General features: G+C 39.1%; 1 pseudogene; it reads right to left on the reverse strand.

Annotated features, from left to right (window-relative positions):
* Positions 1 to 11415: 11415 nt before the first annotated feature.
* LOC148546062 (uncharacterized) lies at positions 11416 to 13623 on the reverse strand (annotated as a pseudogene).
* Between the last annotated feature and the right edge of the window lie 6673 nt (positions 13624 to 20296).

The following is a 20296-nucleotide window of genomic DNA, read 5'->3' on the forward strand; positions in this document are numbered from 1 at the left end:
GTTCCATGACTGGGTGCAATTGCATATTTTCTATGATGGACTTTCTTATGAATCAAGGAAGGCTGTAGACCATTCATCAGGAGGTTCATTGAACAGGAAAAAGACTGTGGAAGAAGCCATTGAAGTGATTGAGACAGTGGCTGAGAATGAGTACTACTATGCTTCAGAGAGACACAACACTAAGGGAGTCATGGAGCTGAACCATGTTGATACAATTTTAGCCCAAAACAAGGTGTTTGCCAAGCAACTAGCAGAGCTCACCAGGAAATTAGAAACAAAGCAAGTGGCTGCAATACACACACAAGATCAAGAGGAAGTAAGCACTGAAGGAGGTGATTGGGAAGAGGCCAATTATGTAGGAAATCAACAAAGGCAACCATATGATCCACATTCCAACACTTACAACCCAGGCTGGAAAAACCACCCAAACTTTGGGTGGGGAAACCAGCAAAACCAACATAACAAGTCCACATACCAAAACTCCAACCAAAGATCATACCAAGCCACACAAAACACTTACTCCCAACCATCATATCATGGCCAAAATAATCAACCTACCCAACCTAATCCGAACCAACAATTTCAAGATCAATTAAACAGGATAGAAGGAATGCTGGCAAACATGGGTCAGGACATAAGTGAGTTGAAAAGCTTTAGGGATGATGTGAGATCTACCTTAAGGAACCATGGTGAAAAACTCAAGAGGATGGAGTCTCAAGTAGGAGAGCTATCTCAACAGGCCCCCAAGTCAACTGCAGTGTTCCCTAGTGACACAGAAAAGAATCCTAAAGGGGAACAAAAGGGAGTGAGATGGGAAGAATGCAAGGCCATCACCATATTGAAGGAAGTCTCAGAAGAAGAAGGAATCAGACCCTCAGAACAGGAGCCAGAAATCTTGAAGGAAGGTGTGGAAGAAGCTAAGCAGGAAAGTGAAACTGAGCTAGCCAAGGAACTGCAAAAAGGCATGCTGGAAACATACCAACCAAAAGCACCATTTCCTCAGAGGTTAGGAGGAGGTGAAAAAGGGAAAACCTATTCAAGGTTTTTAGAGACATTTAAGTCTCTCCATATCAATATTCCCTTTCTTGAGATTCTCCAGCAGATGCCTACACATATCAAGTATTTAAAGGAATTGCTGAGCAAGAAAAGAGTTTTGAAGGGAGGACAAACTGTAATAATGAACAAAGAATGCAGTGCCCTCATCAAGAAGGACATAGTCTCTAAGAAAACAGACCCAGGAAGTTTTCATATCCCCTGCATCATAGGGGAAACAAAAATTGACAGAGGATTCTGTGATCTAGGAGCTAGCATAAATGTGATGCCTCTGACTCTTATGAAGAGGCTACAACTGAATGAGGTGAGATCCACTGATGTAATCATACAACTGGCTGACAAAACTCAGAAGCAAGCTGAAGGGGTAGTTGAGAATGTGCTGGTGAAAGTGGGAAATTATTTCTTCCCCACAGACTTTGTCATTTTGGACATGGAGGAAAGCTACCTACACCCTATCATTCTGGGAAGGCCATTTCTAGCCACTGCTAGAGCGCTCATAGATGTAGAACAAGGAGAGCTAATTTTGAAAATACATGATGAACAGCTCATTTTCAATGTTTTCAAACCTGCATCTGAGCCTGAACCAGAACCTGAAAAGCCTAAGGATGATAGTAGCCATCTGTGTTTGGAGGAAAGCAATCCAGCAGCTGAAACTCTGAAACAGTCCTTGGAAGGCAAACAAGAATTGCAAGAGTTAAAGCCACAAGAATCAATAGAAACAGATCAGAAGGATCCTCCTGGCATAAGGGTCAATGAAGAAATCCTCAAGAGAAAGGGAAGAATTGTAAAGAAATTGCCAAGAGGGTGGAGAAACAAGAAAATTCCCACTGAAGGTTTCTCTCCGGGAGATAAAGTGATATCAAGTCATTATCTGCCAATCCCACCTGGCCTCAAAACCATTCCTTCCCAGCTCCCTCAAGTGTTCACAATCAGGAAAGTTCTTTCTATGGAACATTTGGAAATCATGAAGGAATCAAATGGGGACGTTTTCATAGTGAGAGGAGAGGACATCAAGCACTACAATCCACCCTAACAAGGGGCAACCGTCAAGCTAGTGACGTTAAAGAAGCGCTTCATGGGAGGCAACCCATGTTTTAGTATCCTTACTCTTTATTGTTTTGCTTTGCATCTAATAAAGCATGGTTTCTTATGCATGAACTTGAATCCTCAGGACAACTGTTGAAAGAGTACACTAAACATTGCATGTAAAATACAATTGGTCTCTAAGTTTGGTGTGCCTGAAGGCACCCCAAATTTTATTCAAATTGTATTCAATCTTTCATTCAAAGTGCACAACCAAACATTAAGTTTGGTGTTCCTCTTTGAACACAGTTAATGAAAAGCAAGAAGTTCCTCTGGATTTAGAAATTCATGACAAGTATACCATTTGCATGTTTTAATACTTTGATTTCAATTACTTTAGGTAGTAAAATTGTTTAGGATCAAAGAGCCAAAGTGACTATGATTTATTAGAATTATGCACATTCATTAAGGACAACCAACATGGATTTCATGTCATCAGGAGACATTACCAAACACTAAGTTTGGTGTCCAGTAATAAGTGTGCATAACTACAAGAGTCACGGCTATAAGCTCAGGAAGTCAATCATTGATTTACAATTCAAAAAGAAGGAAAAACATGTACAAGTACTATTCATTATTCACATGGACCGAAAAAAATGATATCAAAGTTGTTTGTTTGTGCAGGTACAAAAGGAAGGATAAGAATGGATGAAAAAGACAAAGGGGGAGGTACGGGTTTGGTTGTGCAAGTTATGAGGATAGGATGATAGGAGAACCTGACTATCAGACTATTGCTGAAGACCTTTATGCCATCAGAGCTGAATGGGTGAGAGGAACAAAAGGGGCTCCAAGAATCTTGAGAAGGGGAGACCTAACACCTGAAGCTAAAGGGTGGTATGCAATAGTTAGGAGATCCATCCTACCCACTGCAAACTCTTCAGAAATAATCCCTAAAAGAGCCATCTTGCTACATTGCATTATGATGGGAGGAGAGATTAAAGTTCATAAACTCATTGCTGAACAGATACAAGAGTTTAGTGAGAAAAGTGACCCTGACTCCTGGCTCCACTTCCCTAGCACCATCATCAGACTATGCATCGAGGCCCAAGTACCACTTGAAGATGCAAGACCTAATTGGCTACATCCTGGAATGGCCATGACTGCTCACAGAATGACTCTTGGCCCAATTGCTCCAAGACATACAAAAAGAAGAAATGAAGCAGAGCAAGAAGCAGAGCAAGAAAGAGAAGAAGAGCAAGAAGAGCAAGGAAATCCAGAAAGAAGGCAACAAGTTCCCAGAGACCCCATGGATATGAGCAGAATGCAGGAAATCATAGAAGGAATGTCTCAACAATACATGAGGTCTCAAGAGAAGCAAGAGGACTTTCACCTAAAAATGATGGACATGCAAAGGAACTTTGAATCAAGATTCCTAGATCTGCAAAGGGAACAGAATTTACAATTACAGGAATCCCTCAGCCACATAGGCCAACACCAAGATGACAATATCTTGGCAATCAAGGAAGCCACCACTTTGCAGAATGCAAGATATGCAGTTCAAGCTGATTACAACATCAGTTCTCAAATCAAGCTTAACTACATAGGGGAACATCTACACAAGATGGACCCAGCATTCCCAACTTTTGATGAGTATTTCAAGGGGAGGAAAGAAGGAGAAATGAAAAAGGCAGTGATCCTTGAAGAAAGAGTGGAAGAAACAATGAAAAAAGCTGGATTCTGGACAAAGCTCATAAGAAAAGACAAAGGAAGTACAAGTGGTCAAAGAGAGACAAGAAGCAAGAAGAAACAGGACCCCAAGAGTCAAGAAGAACCAAGCAACAAATGAGAGGTGGTCTTGTTCCTTAATAATCAAATAATAGTTTGTGAAGTGTCTTTATGAGCTTTCTTTCATTTTAAGTCATTTAAGTTTTATGTGAAATTTCTAGTATGTTTGTCTGTTTACTGCTTTGAATAAAGTGAATGCCTAGATGTTTGGATATAACTTCACCCTCTTAAACAAATGCTTGCCATGCTTGTTCTGTTTCCAAAAATAAAAGAAAAGTTTGAACAAAAGTAGCTTGGCTCAATTAGTGACAAATCAAGTAGAATTAAGTGGTGGTATGCATGCTTGATTGTTTAGTCAGATCACTGGAAATTGAGTGTAGAATTATCATTTTTGTGTAGAAGTTTGAATACTGTCTATGGATCTTGATGAATAAATGTCTTTGGCCATGAAAAAGAAAGAAAAAGAAGAAGAAAAAGCCACTGAAAAAGGGCAACCAAAAAAAAAAAAAATTTTGAGAAAATAAGCTAGGCACCAATGGTTTGAACTTCTGAGACAAATGCCTGTGGTGTTTATGTATTAAGGATATGCTTGGATGAATAGGTTCCGAGGAGTGTTTCAACACTTGGTAACTTGGGTTAACTAACCCGGGATTATCAACCAAAAGTCCATTATCAAGAGCAACCTAAATACAAAACATTTAGTCACACAAAGAGGTGCTGGGCACCAATGTCTCAAGAAGAAATGTGAACTAAAATGCCTGTAGTGGATATGTGTAGTGCACTGATAAGAAAAAGAAAATGCCAAAGGCTTGTGCAACACATGACACTAAGCAAACAAGGAGCAAAGGAGCTCTAAGAAAAAGAAAAGAAAAACAAAGAAGAGAAAAGTGCCAAGGACATAAGAATAACAAGAGGCCATAGCAGTGTTTGATGGATGCAATGAAAAAGTGATAATCTTACCTGATAAGAATGAAAAAGTGATGCTGCAACTTTCTGCATAAAACCCTTTTGATGAACTTCAAATGCTTGCTAATATAGCCAATGTAATTGCTTTCTATTTCATACTTTCCTCTCAAATAACTCAGGACTTGCTTAGGGACAAGCAAGCATTAAGTTTGGTGTTGTGATGCCAAGGCATCTTAGGCTAGTTTCACTAGCATTTTTCTGTTAGTTTTAGTTGTTTTATGCATTTTCTTGAGCTTAAAGTAACCAAGAATGGTTAAATGAATAACAAAGCAATGAACCATCCAAACAGTATGATTTTGATGCAAATTCCATGAGTTTTTAGTTATATTACTTGAATGCTATGAATGGAAGATTTCTCATGAAATTTTGCAAGACTTTGATGCAGTTGTTTGGATGATTTCAGGGAAGAAGAGGCTAGGCAAGGAAGCAACAAAATCAATAAAGGAAGCTTGAATATCACATGTGGAGTTTAAGTTCCAGTTTAAGCTTAAACTGGAACTCAAACTACCAAGCCATATAATGCTGGGAACTATCAGTGGCGTTTAAGCTCCAGTTTAAGCTTAAACTAGAGCTTAAACGCCAAAATCATGAAAGCTGAGGAAAAGCTGAAAGTGGCGTTTAACCTCCAGTTTAACCTTAAACTGGAAGTTAAACGCCAGAAATGAGAAATGCACCAGGGAGCCATTTCCACGTTTAAGCTCCAGTTTAAGCTTAAACTGGAGCTTAAACGTGTTCGACCATTCTCCTCCAGGGTTGCTTTCTTCATTTCCACGTTTAAGCTTCAGTTTAACCTTAAACTGAAGCTTAAACGTGTTCGACAATCCACACTCCAGACTTGCCTTCTTCCATTTCCACGTTTAAGCTTCAGTTTAACCTTAAACTGAAGCTTAAACGTGTTCGACAACTCCACACTCCAGACTTGCCTTCTTCCATTTCCACGTTTAAGCTTCAGTTTAACCTTAAACTGAAGCTTAAACGTGCTTGAATTATACCACCTCCAGGAGTGTCCAACGTTTAAGTTGTAGTTTAAGCTTAAACTGCAACTTAAACGCCACTAATTGAAAAGGTTTTTGGGCCAAAGATATTGCAGTTTAAGTTAGCATTTGAGCACAAACATTAACTTAAACGTACTCTAGTATGAAACCCAATTGAATATCATGGTTTATGGGATTGGGCCTGAAGAATTGATGAGTCTGGAATTTCAAATTGTTGAGTCATGTGTCATTACTTGATTATCACTAAGTTGGCTCAATGAATGTTACAGAATTGGATCAGCAGCCTCATCAGGATTATGAATCATAAACCCAAAGCAAAAGAAAATCAGGGAAAGGCCTCAAAGCCCAAGAAACACAACAGAAGCTCAATTTAGAAAGTGTATAAATAGGATAGAATTTAAGTTGGTTGGCACTCGGGGGAATTTTGGGGGATCACTTTTTCTAGTTTTCATACTTTTTGTAATTGAATTCAGAGCTATGACTCACTAAACCCCCTTTCATTGGGTTAGGGAGCTCTATTGTAATTCAATGAATCAATAATAGTTTTTATCTTCTTCTTCAATCTTTTCTCTTGAATTTTGTTAGAAAGCTTCTCGATCTAATTCTATTGGTTAGTTGTCTTGGGAAAGAAACTATCCATAATTGGAATCCTTCGGAACCTTGGGAAAGGAATGGAGGATTCATGCTAGAGAAGCTTTCTCACAGTGAATTGGATTGGGGTTTGGATGGATATTGTGACATGTAATCCTACCAAATTGTGGTTCATGAAACTGTGTGGTATAATCAGTGATCGAGCATCATCTCTGCTTATGAACATTTAAACCAAGGGATTGGGAATTTGTTTGTTTTTAGAGAGAATTGGTGAGCCAAGGGATTGGGATCCAATCATATAAGATTGCCAAGCAAAATTCAATGAATGCATTGGTTGAGGAAGGGATAAAAAAAATGTTTGATTCGGAGATCTCAATATCTCCTGAAACCCAATGAATTCCCCATTTCTGATCTATCACTTCTCTTTACATTCTGCAATTAAATTCATGCAATCACCCCGATCCCTTTTTAATTTTAGCAATTTAGCTTCTCGCTCTTCAATTCATGCAATTTTACATTCCGCAATTCTCATCTAAATCTTGATTCCGCTCAACTAGAACACACTTCTAATCCGAATTGCTCACTCAACCAATCCTTGTGGGATTCGACCTCACTCTATTGTGAGTTTTTACTTGACGATAACCGGTGCACTTGCCGGAAGAAATTTTTGCCGATCGTGCAATTTCTTAAAATCGTAGCATCAATGACTTGTAGGGCCTTTTTGCTTGTATGTGTAGCAGACCCGTAAGAATAAAATGAAAATGATAATATATAATTTATGATGAGAATAAAGAGGTTGTTTAAATGTAGAGTAAACTATCATCCTGTTCTCTTAACATTTTAGTTTTTGACAAAATAATCAAAGAAATACATTGTAACCTTTTAAATATAGTCTCAATTTGAAAAAAAATGTGAAAATATTGAGAGACATTTTAAAAAAAATTTGGAGATAAGGTTTTTACGTAAATTTTAGAAGCCTATTTACAACATGAATCTTTTATAGCAAGTGGTGCACGAAATCACAATCACACTTTTGCAATTCCGCACAACTAACCAGCAAGTGCACTGGGTAGTCCAAGTAATAAACCTTACGTGAGTAAGGGTCGATCCCACGGAGATTATCGGCTTGAAGCAAGCTATGGTTATTTTGTAATTCTTAGTCAGGAGATCAGTAATAAAAATGATTGGGTTTATGAAGAGTAAAAAGCATAAATTAAATAGTACTTGTTATGCAGTAATGGAGAACAGATTGAGGATTTGGAGATGCTCTGTCTTTCGAATCTCTGCTTTCCTACTGTCTTCTTCTTCACGCACGCAAGGCTCCTTCCATGGCAAGCTGTATGTTGGTGGATCACCATTGTCAATGGCTACCATCCGTCCTCTCAGTGAAAATGGTCCAAATGCGCTGTCACCGCAGGGCTAATCATCTGTCAGTTCTCACTCATATTGGAATATGATCCATTGATCCTTTTGCGTCTGTCACTACGCCCAGCACTCGTGAGTTTGAAGCTTGTCACAGTCATTGATGTGTGGAAAACGATCCAACACAAAACTCACCGGCAAGTGTACCGGGTCGCATCAAGTAATAATAACTCACATGAGTGAGGTCGATCCCACAGGGATTGAAGGATTGATCAATTTTTGTTTAGTGGTTGATTTAGTCAAGCGAATCAAGATTTGGTTGAGTGATTGTAACTTGCAGAAACTAAATTTGCTTGGAAAGTAAAGGGGGAGGGGTAAAGTGCAATAAATTAAAGAGCAGGAAAGTAAAGAAGCAGATTCTTAAAGTGCAAGTAATGTAAATTGTAGAAACTTAGATTGCAAGAAATGTAAATGGTTGAAGCTTAAAGTGCAAGAAATGTAAATTGCTTGAATCATAAAAGGAATTGGAAATTAGGATAGCAGAATTTGAACAAGAACAACTAAATTGCATTAAACATAAAAGAGAAAATTTAAGTGCAGTGAAGTAGATCTTATCAGAAAAGTAAAATGACTTGAGAATTTAAAGAACTGGAAAGCAGTGCTTAAGTTGCAGCAATTCTAAAAGGTGTTGAAGATCTCAGGAAATCAAAGAGACTAGAAAACAAATCTAGATCTCACTCCCTTCCTAGATCCAACAAGAGAAATTGCAAAAGAAGTAAAGAAAAGTAAATTGCAGAAGCAAAGTAGATGAAGAAGCAGTAAACAGAAATTCAAATTCAATTATGCAGAAAGAAAATAAACAAGATCCCAAGGTGAGATTGAAACAGAAGTTCTTCAATTCTCTACCCAAGATCCAAAGCAAGGAAATAAAAGAGTGCTCAAGCAAGAACCAAGAAGAAGAGAGATCAATTCTCCTTCCAAGTTCTCTCAGAAATTCAAAAAAGCTCAGAATTAAAATGCAAGTAAAAAGGGAAAAATTCAAAATGAAGTCTAGAGGTTCTAATTACATCAAACTAACTCCTATTTATACACTTTCTATTCTTGGATTTTGGAATTTGGATGGGCTTTTGATTTGGTGAAGAAATGAATTAAGTTGGAATTTTAAATTTCAATTTCAACCCAAATGTATCTCCCAGGGGAATGCTCAGCTCACAAAGTGAGTTGAGCTTTGTGCCTTGCATAGCGTGTCTTGTTGGTTGGGAAGCATCAGGGGAGAGCTCAGCTCACTTTGTGAGCTGAGCGCTAGTGTCTTGGTGCTACTTTTGTGTGCGCCTTGTGCTGCCAGGACCGTGTCAACTTTGCGCGCTCCCTACTCCCTGCCCGTGTCAAGTGTTGCGCTTCATGCACCAAGGATAGCGCTCAGCTCTCCAAGTGAGCTGAGCTTTGGTGCTCACAAGGAGAGGTCCTTGGTTCGAAACTTGAGGGAAGCATGCGCTGAAGCTTTTCTTGGTGAAGGAAGTGGCGCCTTAAAATATTTCGCGTGCCAAGTCTTGGACAACATCAGGGTAGCGCCCAAGTGGTGCTAGGAGCGCACCTTCCTTGCTAAAGCTTCCGTGTTCGAAACTTGCTGGGAGCATTTTGGCCAATTTTGGCCTTGTGTTGTGCTGTGCTCTTGGAATGAGTTTCATGGTTTGTTGCACCACACTTCCTCCTTTCTTGGCCACACTTTCTATTCCTTGAACCACGCTTTTTAGGCCACGCTTTTCTTCTTTTCTTCACCTACAATTAATCAAAACAACCAATCAAAGTATCACCAAATTCACAAGGTTTACAAATCATAAAACTGCAATTAAATTTGGCCTAAACCTCATGATTTAGCATCAATTATATAGTGGTTGTTTGATTAAGAGAAGTTATGCATTTCCATTCCAAATTACTTACTTAGAGTACAAGAAAGTGCATAAAACCAAATGAAAATAAAGAAAAAGACTATTAAAAAGGGTATATGATGACTTGTCATCACAACACCAAACTTAAAACTTGCTTGTCCCCAAGCAAGCATCAAACATAAGAGAAGATAGAATGAAATAGATAAGTGTATGTGTTCTTATTAGGCAGATAGTTGAATTTGGTCTATGGGGTTTTATGCAGATCAAAAGTAGCTCATTTATTACTTGCTGTCGAAACAAACAATGTTCCTTTAAGAGTTCACTAAGATTGCTGCTATGAATCCTCACTTTTTGTTCATTCCCTTGTTAGTTTTTCCTCTTTCTTTTGCATTACAGAGCTTATTTCTTATTGAAGACTTGGTGTCAAATGTTGCGGTGACCTTTGGCCTTATTTTACTCAACATTTCTTCACCACAGACACATGGCTCACTTTTTCCTCCTAGGATCATTGATGCCCAGCATCTCTTTGGATCACTAAATGTTTTGTAGCTAGGTTGCTCTTTATTGTGGACTTTCAGTTGGCAATCCCAAATCAGTTGATCTAAGTTGCCAAGTTTTAAAATACTCCTTAGAACTTACTTGTCCAAGCAGATCCCAGTACACAAACACCACAGGCATATGTCCTAGGGTCCAAGCTATTGGTGTCTAGCCTTATTGTTTGTTTCTTTGCCACTTTCTTTGGCTTTTTCTTCTTTCTCTTTTCTCTGTTTTGATTTATTTTCAAGGGACTTTCAATAATTGAGAGATCACAGCAGCAAACTAGCTTAGGCTTTAAGTAACAAGTCATTTTGCAACATTTATTTTATGAGCTATCAATTAAATCAAACACATATACCACCACTAACTTTTATTCTTACTTCTGCAACATTGAACAATTACTTTTCTAAGTCAAAAATCTTTCTTTTATTCAAACAGCAAGGGAAACAAAACAAAGTATTCAAGTTGTTGAGTGATGACAATTATTATGCAGATAGTTTTCAAGCAAAATTTAAGCAGATAGCTTTCTTCAACATGTACTTCCACTTGCAACTACATGATCATTCCAGCCAGACATAAAGGACTCTCTGAATTAAATCATTACACAACAACAAGGATCAAGTATAAATACAACCTGTTGGGTTGCAGCTTTTCATTCTTCCTTCTGTTTGTTCCTTGTAAGTCATGATGCAGATGTTCCCTGATTTGTTGGCTATTTTCCTGCATACTCCTCAAATGTTGCTTGCTTTTCAACTCCTTTAGGGATTCGGCTAATCTGCAAGACTTATTTGTGGGCTCTTGAACTTACTTTGGTGTGTGAACACCAAACTTAGTTCCTTGCCAATACTTCTTATGCAACAAATTAGCTATATGCAAAATCTCTCTTTTTTTTTCTTTTTTTTTTCAAAAGCAATAAAACTAATAATTAGAAAGCAGCAGAATAGTCAACTAGTTTATCTGAATGCTTGAAGCTAGCTTTGTGCAGGAAGTGAGAATGTGTTTTATGATGGGATTTTGGTGGAACACCAAACTTAGAATCCTTCATTCCCTCTTGGATTGTTTTGGTGTGTAACACCAAACTTAGCTTCTTGCAATATAAACAAAACTAATTAACCTTTTTATTGAAAAAGATGTGAAGAGACAGTTACCTCTGGTTGGGTTGCCTCCCAACAAGCGCTCTTTTATTGTCACTAGCTTGACATCGAACCCTTCTTTTATGGTGGTTGATGATTGTCGTGCCTCAACTTGTCCCCTCTGACTGTGTGCTTCTTCTTTGTCCCTTGGTGCTCAATTTTCACATGCTCAAGAGAGAGTACTTGGTTAACAGTGTAATGATCCTCAGTCCCCAGCTGTTGATATATTAGTTGCACCTTATCACCTTTGGAGAATCCCTCAGTTGGAAATTTTTTATTCTTCCACCCTTTGTGAGTCTTCTTCTTGTTTTTCTTCCTTTTTCTTGTTAACCTTTCTTCCTTGACAGCAGCCTTAGCCATGGTATCTTCCTTCTTGTTTATCATCCTGATTCCTTCTTGAATTCCTTCTTCTTCTTGTACATGCTCATTTCTCTGTTCCCCTGTGTTGTTGGTTGTCTGCCTTGGAGAACAGTCACTGACTCTCTTGCTTCCTTCTTCAATAATTTGTGGTTCTGGAAACACTTTCAGGATAATGCTATCCTCATGCATCCTGAGAGTTAGTTCTCCCTGCTCTACATCTATGATGGCTCTAGCAGTGGCCAAAAATGGCCTTCCCAAGATGATTGAATTGTTTTCTTCTTCTTCAGTGTTCAGTATTACAAAGTCCGCAGGAAAAATGAACTTGTCATCCTTAACTAAAAGGTTCTCAATCACTCCCTTGGGATATACTATTGACTGGTCCACCAATTCCAAGGACATCTGTATTGGTTTCACCTTCCCTATGCCAAGCTTTTTCACTAAGGATGATGGTATTAAATTTATGCTTGCTCCTAAGTCACACATCCCCTTGTTGATAAGTAGATTTCCAATGGTGCAAGGTAGGAAGAAACTTCCAGGGTCTTCTAACTTGGGAGGGAGTCCTTTTCTAATGAGTGCACTGCACTCTTCAGTGAGAAGCACAGTCTCTTTTTCTTGCCAACTCCTCTTCTTGTTGATAATTTCTTTTAAGAACTTTGCATACAGGGGCATTTGCTCAAGTGCTTCAGCTAAGGGAATATTGATCTCCAACTTCTTGAAGATTTCAAGAAATTTTGGGAAGTGTTGGTCCTTAGTCTCCTTGTTGAACCTTTGAGGATATGGCAAGGGAGGAGTGAAGTTATTTTCCTGCCTTTGGTCCTTAGTTGGCTCTTCAATTACTTCCTTTCCTTTTCTTGATTTTTGTGGCTGATCTTCTTTTTCTTGAACTCGATTCTGAGTTGGCTTGCTGGCTGTCTCCTTCTTGTCATTGACTTTCTCTTCTTCAGCTTGTTTCTTGTCACTTTCCTTTGGCTTCTTGGTTGCTTCTTCATCTTTCACCAGGACTTTTCCACTCCTCAGTTGTATTGCCTTGCACTCCTCTTTTGGATTGGGAATGGTGTCACTTGGTAGTGAGTTTGATGACCTTTCAATGGTGATCTGCTTGGAGAGTTGTCCAATTTGCCGTTCCATATTTTTCATGGAGGCTTCTTGGTTCCTCACTGTCATCTCTTGAGTTTTCATCATTTTTTCCATTAGGAGCTCCAAGTTGTTAATCCTTTGGGATTCTTGTGAGATTGGTTGATTGTGGGGTGTTGAGGGTTGAGGGTAAGTGTTCTGATTTGAGGTTTGGTTATTGGATGGGTAATGGTTGGAGTTGGGGTAGTTGTTTTGGGGTTTTCTGTAAGAGTTTTGGTTAGTTTGCTGCTGGTTGTGGTTTTGGTTGTTTCTTGAAGTGTTTTTATTTGAGTTTCTCTGCCATGGTTGTTGGTTTTGGTTGTGATTGTCTCCCCACCTAAGGTTTGGGTGGTTCTTCCAAGAAGGGTTGTAAGTATCACCATAGACTTCATTTGGCCCAGAATTTTGGTTGTGCATGTACTGGACTTGCTCTTGCTGTTGCTCCTCTTGAGTCTCTTCATTTTGTCCCCATGTGGATGATGGTTGGCTTGTATTAACTGCTGCAACTTGGAGGCTATCAATCCTCTTGGCCATTTGCTCAAATTGTTGTTGAATTTGCTGCTGCATCATTTTGTTTTGAGCCAAGATTGAGTCCACTCCTTCCAACTCCATCACTCCTTTCCTTTGTGCTGGTTGGCGTTGCCTTTGGTGAGCAAAGAAATATTGGTTGTTGGCCACCATATCAATGAGATTTTAGGCTTCCTCTGCTGTTTTCATCAATTGTAAAGAACCTCCTGCTGAATAATCCAAAGCCTCTTGAGATTTCAGTGTCAAGCCTTCATAGAAATTCTGCAATCTGTCCCACTCACTGAACATTCCTGGTGGACATTTCCTGATTAGAGCTTTGTATCGTTCCCATGCCTCATGCAAGGGTTCAGCATCCATTTGTGTGAATGTTTGCACTTCAGTCTTCAATCTAATAACTCTTTGAGGTGGGTAAAACTTGGCAAGGAACTTGGTTACTAGATCATCCCAATTGTTGATGCTGCCTCTTGGGAAGGATTCCAACCATTGAGTGGCTTTGTCTTTGAGAGAAAATGGAAATAGCAGTAGCTTGTAACTGTTAGGGTGCACACCATTGGTTTTGACAGTGTCACAAATCCTCAAGAAGGTGGACAAGTGTTGGTTAGGGTCTTCAAGTGGTCCTCCTCCATAAGAACAATTGTTTTGAACCAAGGTGATGAGTTGTGGCTTTAGTTCAAAGTTATTTGCATTGACATTTGGGGTAAGAATGCTACTCCCACAATGTCTAGGATCTGCACTTGTGTAGGAAGCTAAAACTCTTCTCTGTGGTGGATTATTGTTGTTATTGACTGCTCCTTCAGCCCCATTTGGTGGGTTTATTAAGTGTTCCTCCATATCTTGGAATTCTTCTTTTGACTCCTCTTCTCCAATAATGTTTTTCCCTCTTTCAGCTCTTCTTAATCTTCTGAGGGTTCTTTCGTCTTGTTCACAAAAAGTGGGTGTAATTCTCCTTGTACCTGACATACAACCAAAGCATAAAAATCACAACACCAGAAAGCAACAACACTTCAATCCATGGCTGAAGTGAAATGTTAATTGGCTTAAGCAAAAATTTAAATAGTTAGTGTGTTAGTCAAAAACAGAAAAATTAAAAGTGCTTGATCTAGATCTCCACTTCACTTAATCATTGTCAATCTAATCAATCCCCGGCAACGGCGCCAAAAACTTGATGTGTGAAAAACGATCCAACACAAAACTCACCGGCAAGTGTACCGGGTCGCATCAAGTAATAATAACTCACATGAGTGAGGTTGATCCCACAGGGATTGAAGGATTGAGCAATTTTTGTTTAGTGGTTGATTTAGTCAAGCGAATCAAGATTTGGTTGAGTGATTGTAACTTGCAGAAACTAAATTTGCTTGGAAAGTAAAGGGGGAGGGGTAAAGTGCAGTAAATTAAAGAGCAGGAAAGTAAAGAAGCAGATTCTTAAAGTACAAGTAATGTAAATTGCAGAAACTTAGATTGCAAGAAATGTAAATGGCTGAAGCTTAAAGTGCAAGAAATGTAAATTGCTTGAATCATAAAAGGAATTGGAAATTAGGATAGCAGAATTTGAACAAGAACAACTAAATTGCATTAAACATAAAAGAGAAAATTTAAGTGCAGTGAAGTAGATCTTATCAGAAAAGTAAAATGACTTGAGAATTTAAAGAACTGGAAAGCAGTGCTTAAGTTGCAGCAATTCTAAAAGGTGTTGAAGATCTCAGGAAATCAAAGAGACTAGAAAACAAATCTAGATCTCACTCCCTTCCTAGATCCAACAAGAGAAATTGCAAAAGAAGTAAAGAAAAGTAAATTGCAGAAGCAAAGTAGATGAAGAAGCAGTAAACAGAAATTCAAATTCAATTATGCAGAAAGAAAATAAACAAGATCCCAAGGTGAGATTGAAACAGAAGTTCTTCAATTCTCTACCCAAGATCCAAAGCAAGGAAATAAAAGAGTGCTCAAGCAAGAACCAAGAAGAAGAGAGATCAATTCTCCTTCCAAGTTCTCTCAGAAATTCAAAAAAGCTCAGAATTAAAATGCAAGTAAAAAGGGAAAAATTCAAAATGAAGTCTAGAGGTTCTAATTACATCAAACTAACTCCTATTTATACACTTTCTATTCTTGGATTTTGGAATTTGGATGGGCTTTTGATTTGGTGAAGAAATGAATTAAGTTGGAATTTTAAATTTCAATTTCAGCCCAAATGTATCTCCCAGGGGAATGCTCAGCTCACAAAGTGAGCTGAGCTTTGTGCCTTGCATAGCGTGTCTTGTTGGTTGGGAAGCATCAGGGGAGAGCTCAGCGAGCGCTAGTGTCTTGGTGCTACTTTTGTGTGCGCCTTGTGCTGCCAGGACCGTGTCAACTTTGCACGCTCCCTACTCCCTGCCCGTGTCAAGTGTTGCGCTTCATGCACCAAGGATAGCGCTCAGCTCTCCAAGTGAGCTGAGCTTTGGTGCTCACAAGGAGAGGTCCTTGGTTCGAAACTTGAGGGAAGCATGCGCTGAAGCTTTTCTTGGTGAAGGAAGTGGCGCCTTAAAATATTTCGCCTGCCAAGTCTTGGACAACATCAGGGTAGTGCCCAAGTGGTGCTAAGAGCGCAACTTCCTTGCTAAAGCTTCCTTGTTCGAAACTTGCTGGGAGCTTTTTGGCCAATTTTGGCTTATTTTCCTTGCAAGGAGTAGCGTTCCCCCATCCCCTTTGGTCATGGGTTCAAGTCTTGGAGCATGCATTTGCAAAACATTTTCCTTGAATTTTTCCTCTAGTGCTCTCGATAATGCTCACTTTGTGAGCTGAGCTTGGTTCCTCATTTCCTTATTTCTTGGCCTTGTGTTGTGCTCAGCTGAGCTTTGTGCCTTGGTCCCTTGGAAGTGAGTGTAGCGCTCTCTTAGTGCTTGGTGCTCTTGGAATGAGTTCCATGGTTTGTTGCACCACACTTCCTCCTTTCTTGGCCACACTTTCTATTCCTTGAACCACGCTTCTTAGGCCACGCTTTTCTTCTTTTCTTCACCTACAATTAATCAAAACAACCAATCAAAGTATCACCAAATTCACAAGGTTTACAAATCATAAAACTGCAATTAAATTTGGCCTAAACCTCATGATTTAGCATCAATTATATAGTGGTTGTTTGATTAAGAGAAGTTATGCATTTCCATTCCAAATTACTTACTTAGAGTACAAGAAAGTGCATAAAACCAAATGAAAATAAAGAAAAAGACTATTAAAAAGGGTATATGATGACTTGTCATCAGTCATCCCCTCCCAGATCCTACTCGGAATACCACAGACAAGGTTTAGACTTTCCGGATCACAGGAATGGCCGCCAACAGTCCTAGCCTATACCACGAAGACTCTGATCATGAACCAAGAGGCTAAGAGATATACACTCAATCTAAGGTAGAACGGAAGTGGTTGTCAGGCACACGTTCATAGGTTGAGAATGGTGATGAGTGTCACAGATCATCACATTCATCATGGTTAAGTGCGAGTGAATATCTTAGAACAGAGACAAGCGTGTTTGAATAGAAAACAGAAGTAATTGCATTAATTCATCGAGACACAGCAGAGCTCCTCACCCCCAATCATGGAGGTTAGAGACTCATGCCGTAGAGATACAATGTAAAACGTGAGAATGTCATGAGGTACAAAATAAATCTCTAAAAGTTGCTTAAATACTAAACTAGTAACCTAGGTTTACAGAAAATGAGTAAACTACGATAGATAGTGCAGAAATCCACTTTCGGGGCCCACTTGGTGTGTGCTGGGCTGAGACTTGAGCTTTACACGTGCCTAGGCTGTTTCTAGAGTTAAACGCCAGATTGTAACCTGTTTTGGGCGTTTAACTCCAACTTGTAACCTGTTTCTGGCGTTTAACGCCAGAATGGAACATGGAACTGGCGTTAAACGCCAGTTTACGTCGTTTATCTTTGAGCAAATTATGAACTATTATATATTGATGAAAAGCCCTGGATGTCTACTTTTTAACGCAGTTGAGAGCGTGCCATTTGGACTCATGTAGCTCCAGAAAATCTACTTCGAGTGCAGGGAGGTCAGAATCCAACAACATCTGTAGTCCTTTGTCAGCCTCTGAATCAGATTTTTGCTCAGGTTCCTCAATTTCAGCCAGAAAATACCTGAAATCACAGAAAAACACACAAACTCATAGTAAAGTCCAGAAATGTGATTTTTATTTAAAATCTAATAAAAGATATACTAAAAACTACTCAAATCATACTAAAAATTATGTAAAAATAATGCCAAAAAGCGTATAAATTATCCGCTCATCACAACACCAAACTTAAATTATTGCTTGTCCCCAAGCAACTAAAAATCAAATAGGATAAAAAGAAGAGAATATACTATAAACTCCAAAATATCAATGAAACTTAGCTCCAATTAAATGAGCGGGACTAGTAGCTTTTTGCCTCTGAACAATTTTGGCATCTCACTTTATCCCTTGAAGTTCAGAATGATTGGCATCTATAGGAACTCAGAATTCAGATAGTGTTATTGATTCTCCTAGTTCAGTATGTTGATTCTTGAACACAGCTACTTTATGAGTCTTGGCCGTGGCCCTAAGCACTTTGTTTTCCAGTATTACCACCGGATACATAAATGCCACAGACACATAATTGGGTGAACCTTTTTAGATTGTGACTCAGCATTGCTAAAGTCTCCAATTAGAGGTGTCCAGGGTTCTTAAGCACACTCTTCTTTTTGCTTTGGACCTCGACTTTAACCGCTCAGTCTCAAGTTTTCACTTGACACCTTCATGCCATAAGCACATGGTTAGGGACAGCTTGGTTTAGCCGCTTAGGCCAGGATTTTATTCCTTTTGGGCCCTCCTATCCACTGATGCTCAAAGCCTTGGATCCTTTTTATTACCCTTGACTTTTGGTTTTAAGGGCTATTGGCTTTTTGCTCTTGCCTTTTGGTTTAAAGAGCTTTTGGCTTTTTCTGCTTGCTTTTTCTTTTTCTTTTTTTTTCGCCATTTTTCTTTTCTTTTTTTTTCGCAAGCTTTTGTATTCATTGCTTTTTCTTGCTTCAAGAATCAATTTTATGATTTTTCAGATTATCAACAACATTTCTCCTTTTCATCATTCTTTCAAGAGCCAATAATTTTAACATTCATAAACAACAAATTCAAAAGACATATGCACTATTCAAACATTCATTCAGAAAACAAAAAGTATTGTCACCACATCAAAATAATTAAACTAGTTTCAAGGATGAATTCGAAATCATGTACTTCTTGTTCTTTTGTAATTAAAACATTATTCATTTAAGAAAGGTGATGGATTCATAGGACATTCATAGCTTTAAGACATAGACACTAGATACTAATGATCATGTAATGAAGACACAAACATAAATAAAGCATAGAGAATGAAAATAGAAAAAATAAATAGATAAGGAGATTAAGGAACGGGTCCACCTTAGTGAGGGTGACGTCTTCTTCCTTTGAAGAACCAATAGTGCTCTTGAGCTCCTCTATCTCTCTTCCTTGCCTTTGTTGCTCCTCCCTCATAGCTCTTTGATCTTCTCTAATTTCATGGAGGAGGATGGAATGCTCTTGGTGCTCCACCCTTAGTTGTCCCATGTTGGAACTTAATTCTCCTAGGGAGGTATTAATCTGCTCCCAATAGTTTTGTGGAGGAAAGTGCATCCCTTGAGGCATTAGTGGTTACGGAAAAACAAAAAAGCAATGCTTTTTCCACACCAAACTTAAAATGTTTGCTCGTCCTCGAGCAAAAGAAGGAGGAAAGGAGGAGAAGGAGGTGTGTGGTGGGTTCGGCCAAGGGTGGGGGAAGTGTGTATGAAAAGGTGTGGCAGGTGGGGATCCTGTGGGGTCCACAGTTCCTGAGGGGTCAAGGACTTATCATCCCTGCTCCATTGAGGCGTGCAAAAACGCCCTTGGTGTGCAATCCTGGCGTTAAACGCCAACTTGATGCTCTGTTCTGGCGTTAAACGCCAGTCTGGTGCTTGTTTCTAGCGTTTAACGCTAGCTTGATGCTTCTTTCTGGCGTTAAACGCCAGTCTGATGCTTCTTACTGGCGTTTAAACGCCAGTAAGCTCTTCCTCCAGGGTGAGCTTCTTTTTAATGCTGTTTTTCATTCTGTTTTTGATTTTTCTGTTGTTTTTGTGACTTCACATGATCATCAACCTAAAGAAAACATAAAATAGCAATGGAAAATAAATAGATATAATTAAATAACATTGGGTTGCCTCCCAACAAGCGCTTCTTTAATGTCAATAGCTTGACAGTGAGCTCTCATGGAGCCTCACAGATAATCAGAGCAGGGTTAAGGCCTCTCAACACCAAACTTAGAGTTTGGTTGTGGCCTCCCAACACCAAACTTAGCGTTTGAATGTGGGGTTTTGTTTGACTCTATATTGAGAGAAGCTTTACATGCTTTCTCTCCATGGTTACAGAAGGAGAACCTTGAGTCTTATAGTTTGCAATGTCTGCAAACCACAGAGCTTCCTGAATAGCAAACAATTGCTCATCCGGAAAGGTTTCAGAGATCTCAGTAGGAGGGAGGGATGCTCCTGCTACTGGTTCTATTCGGGACAGGTGATCAGCTACTTGATTCTCTGTCCTTTTTCTGTCTCTTATTTCTATATCAAACACTTGCAGAAGCAACACCCATCTTATGAGCCTGGGCTTTGAATCCTTCTTTATGAGTAGATATTTAAGAGCAGCATGGTCAGTGTACACAACCAATTTTGATCCTACTAAGTATGATCTAAACTTGTCAATGGCATAAACCACTGCAAGCAGCTCTTTTTCTGTGGTTGTGTAATTTTTTTGGGTATCATTTAAAACACGGCTAGCATAATAAATGACATGCAGAAGCTTGTTATGCCTCTGTCACAATACTGCACCAACGGCATGGTCACTGGCATCACACATTAATTCCAAAGGTAATGTCCAATCTGGTACAGAAATAACTGGTGCTGTGACCAGCTTAGCTTTCAG

The sequence above is a fragment of the Arachis ipaensis genome, chromosome B9 (assembly GCF_059453495.1).
Source record: "Arachis ipaensis isolate K30076 ecotype BB chromosome B9, ASM5945349v1, whole genome shotgun sequence".
In the NCBI taxonomy this organism is placed as follows: domain Eukaryota; kingdom Viridiplantae; phylum Streptophyta; class Magnoliopsida; order Fabales; family Fabaceae; genus Arachis; species Arachis ipaensis.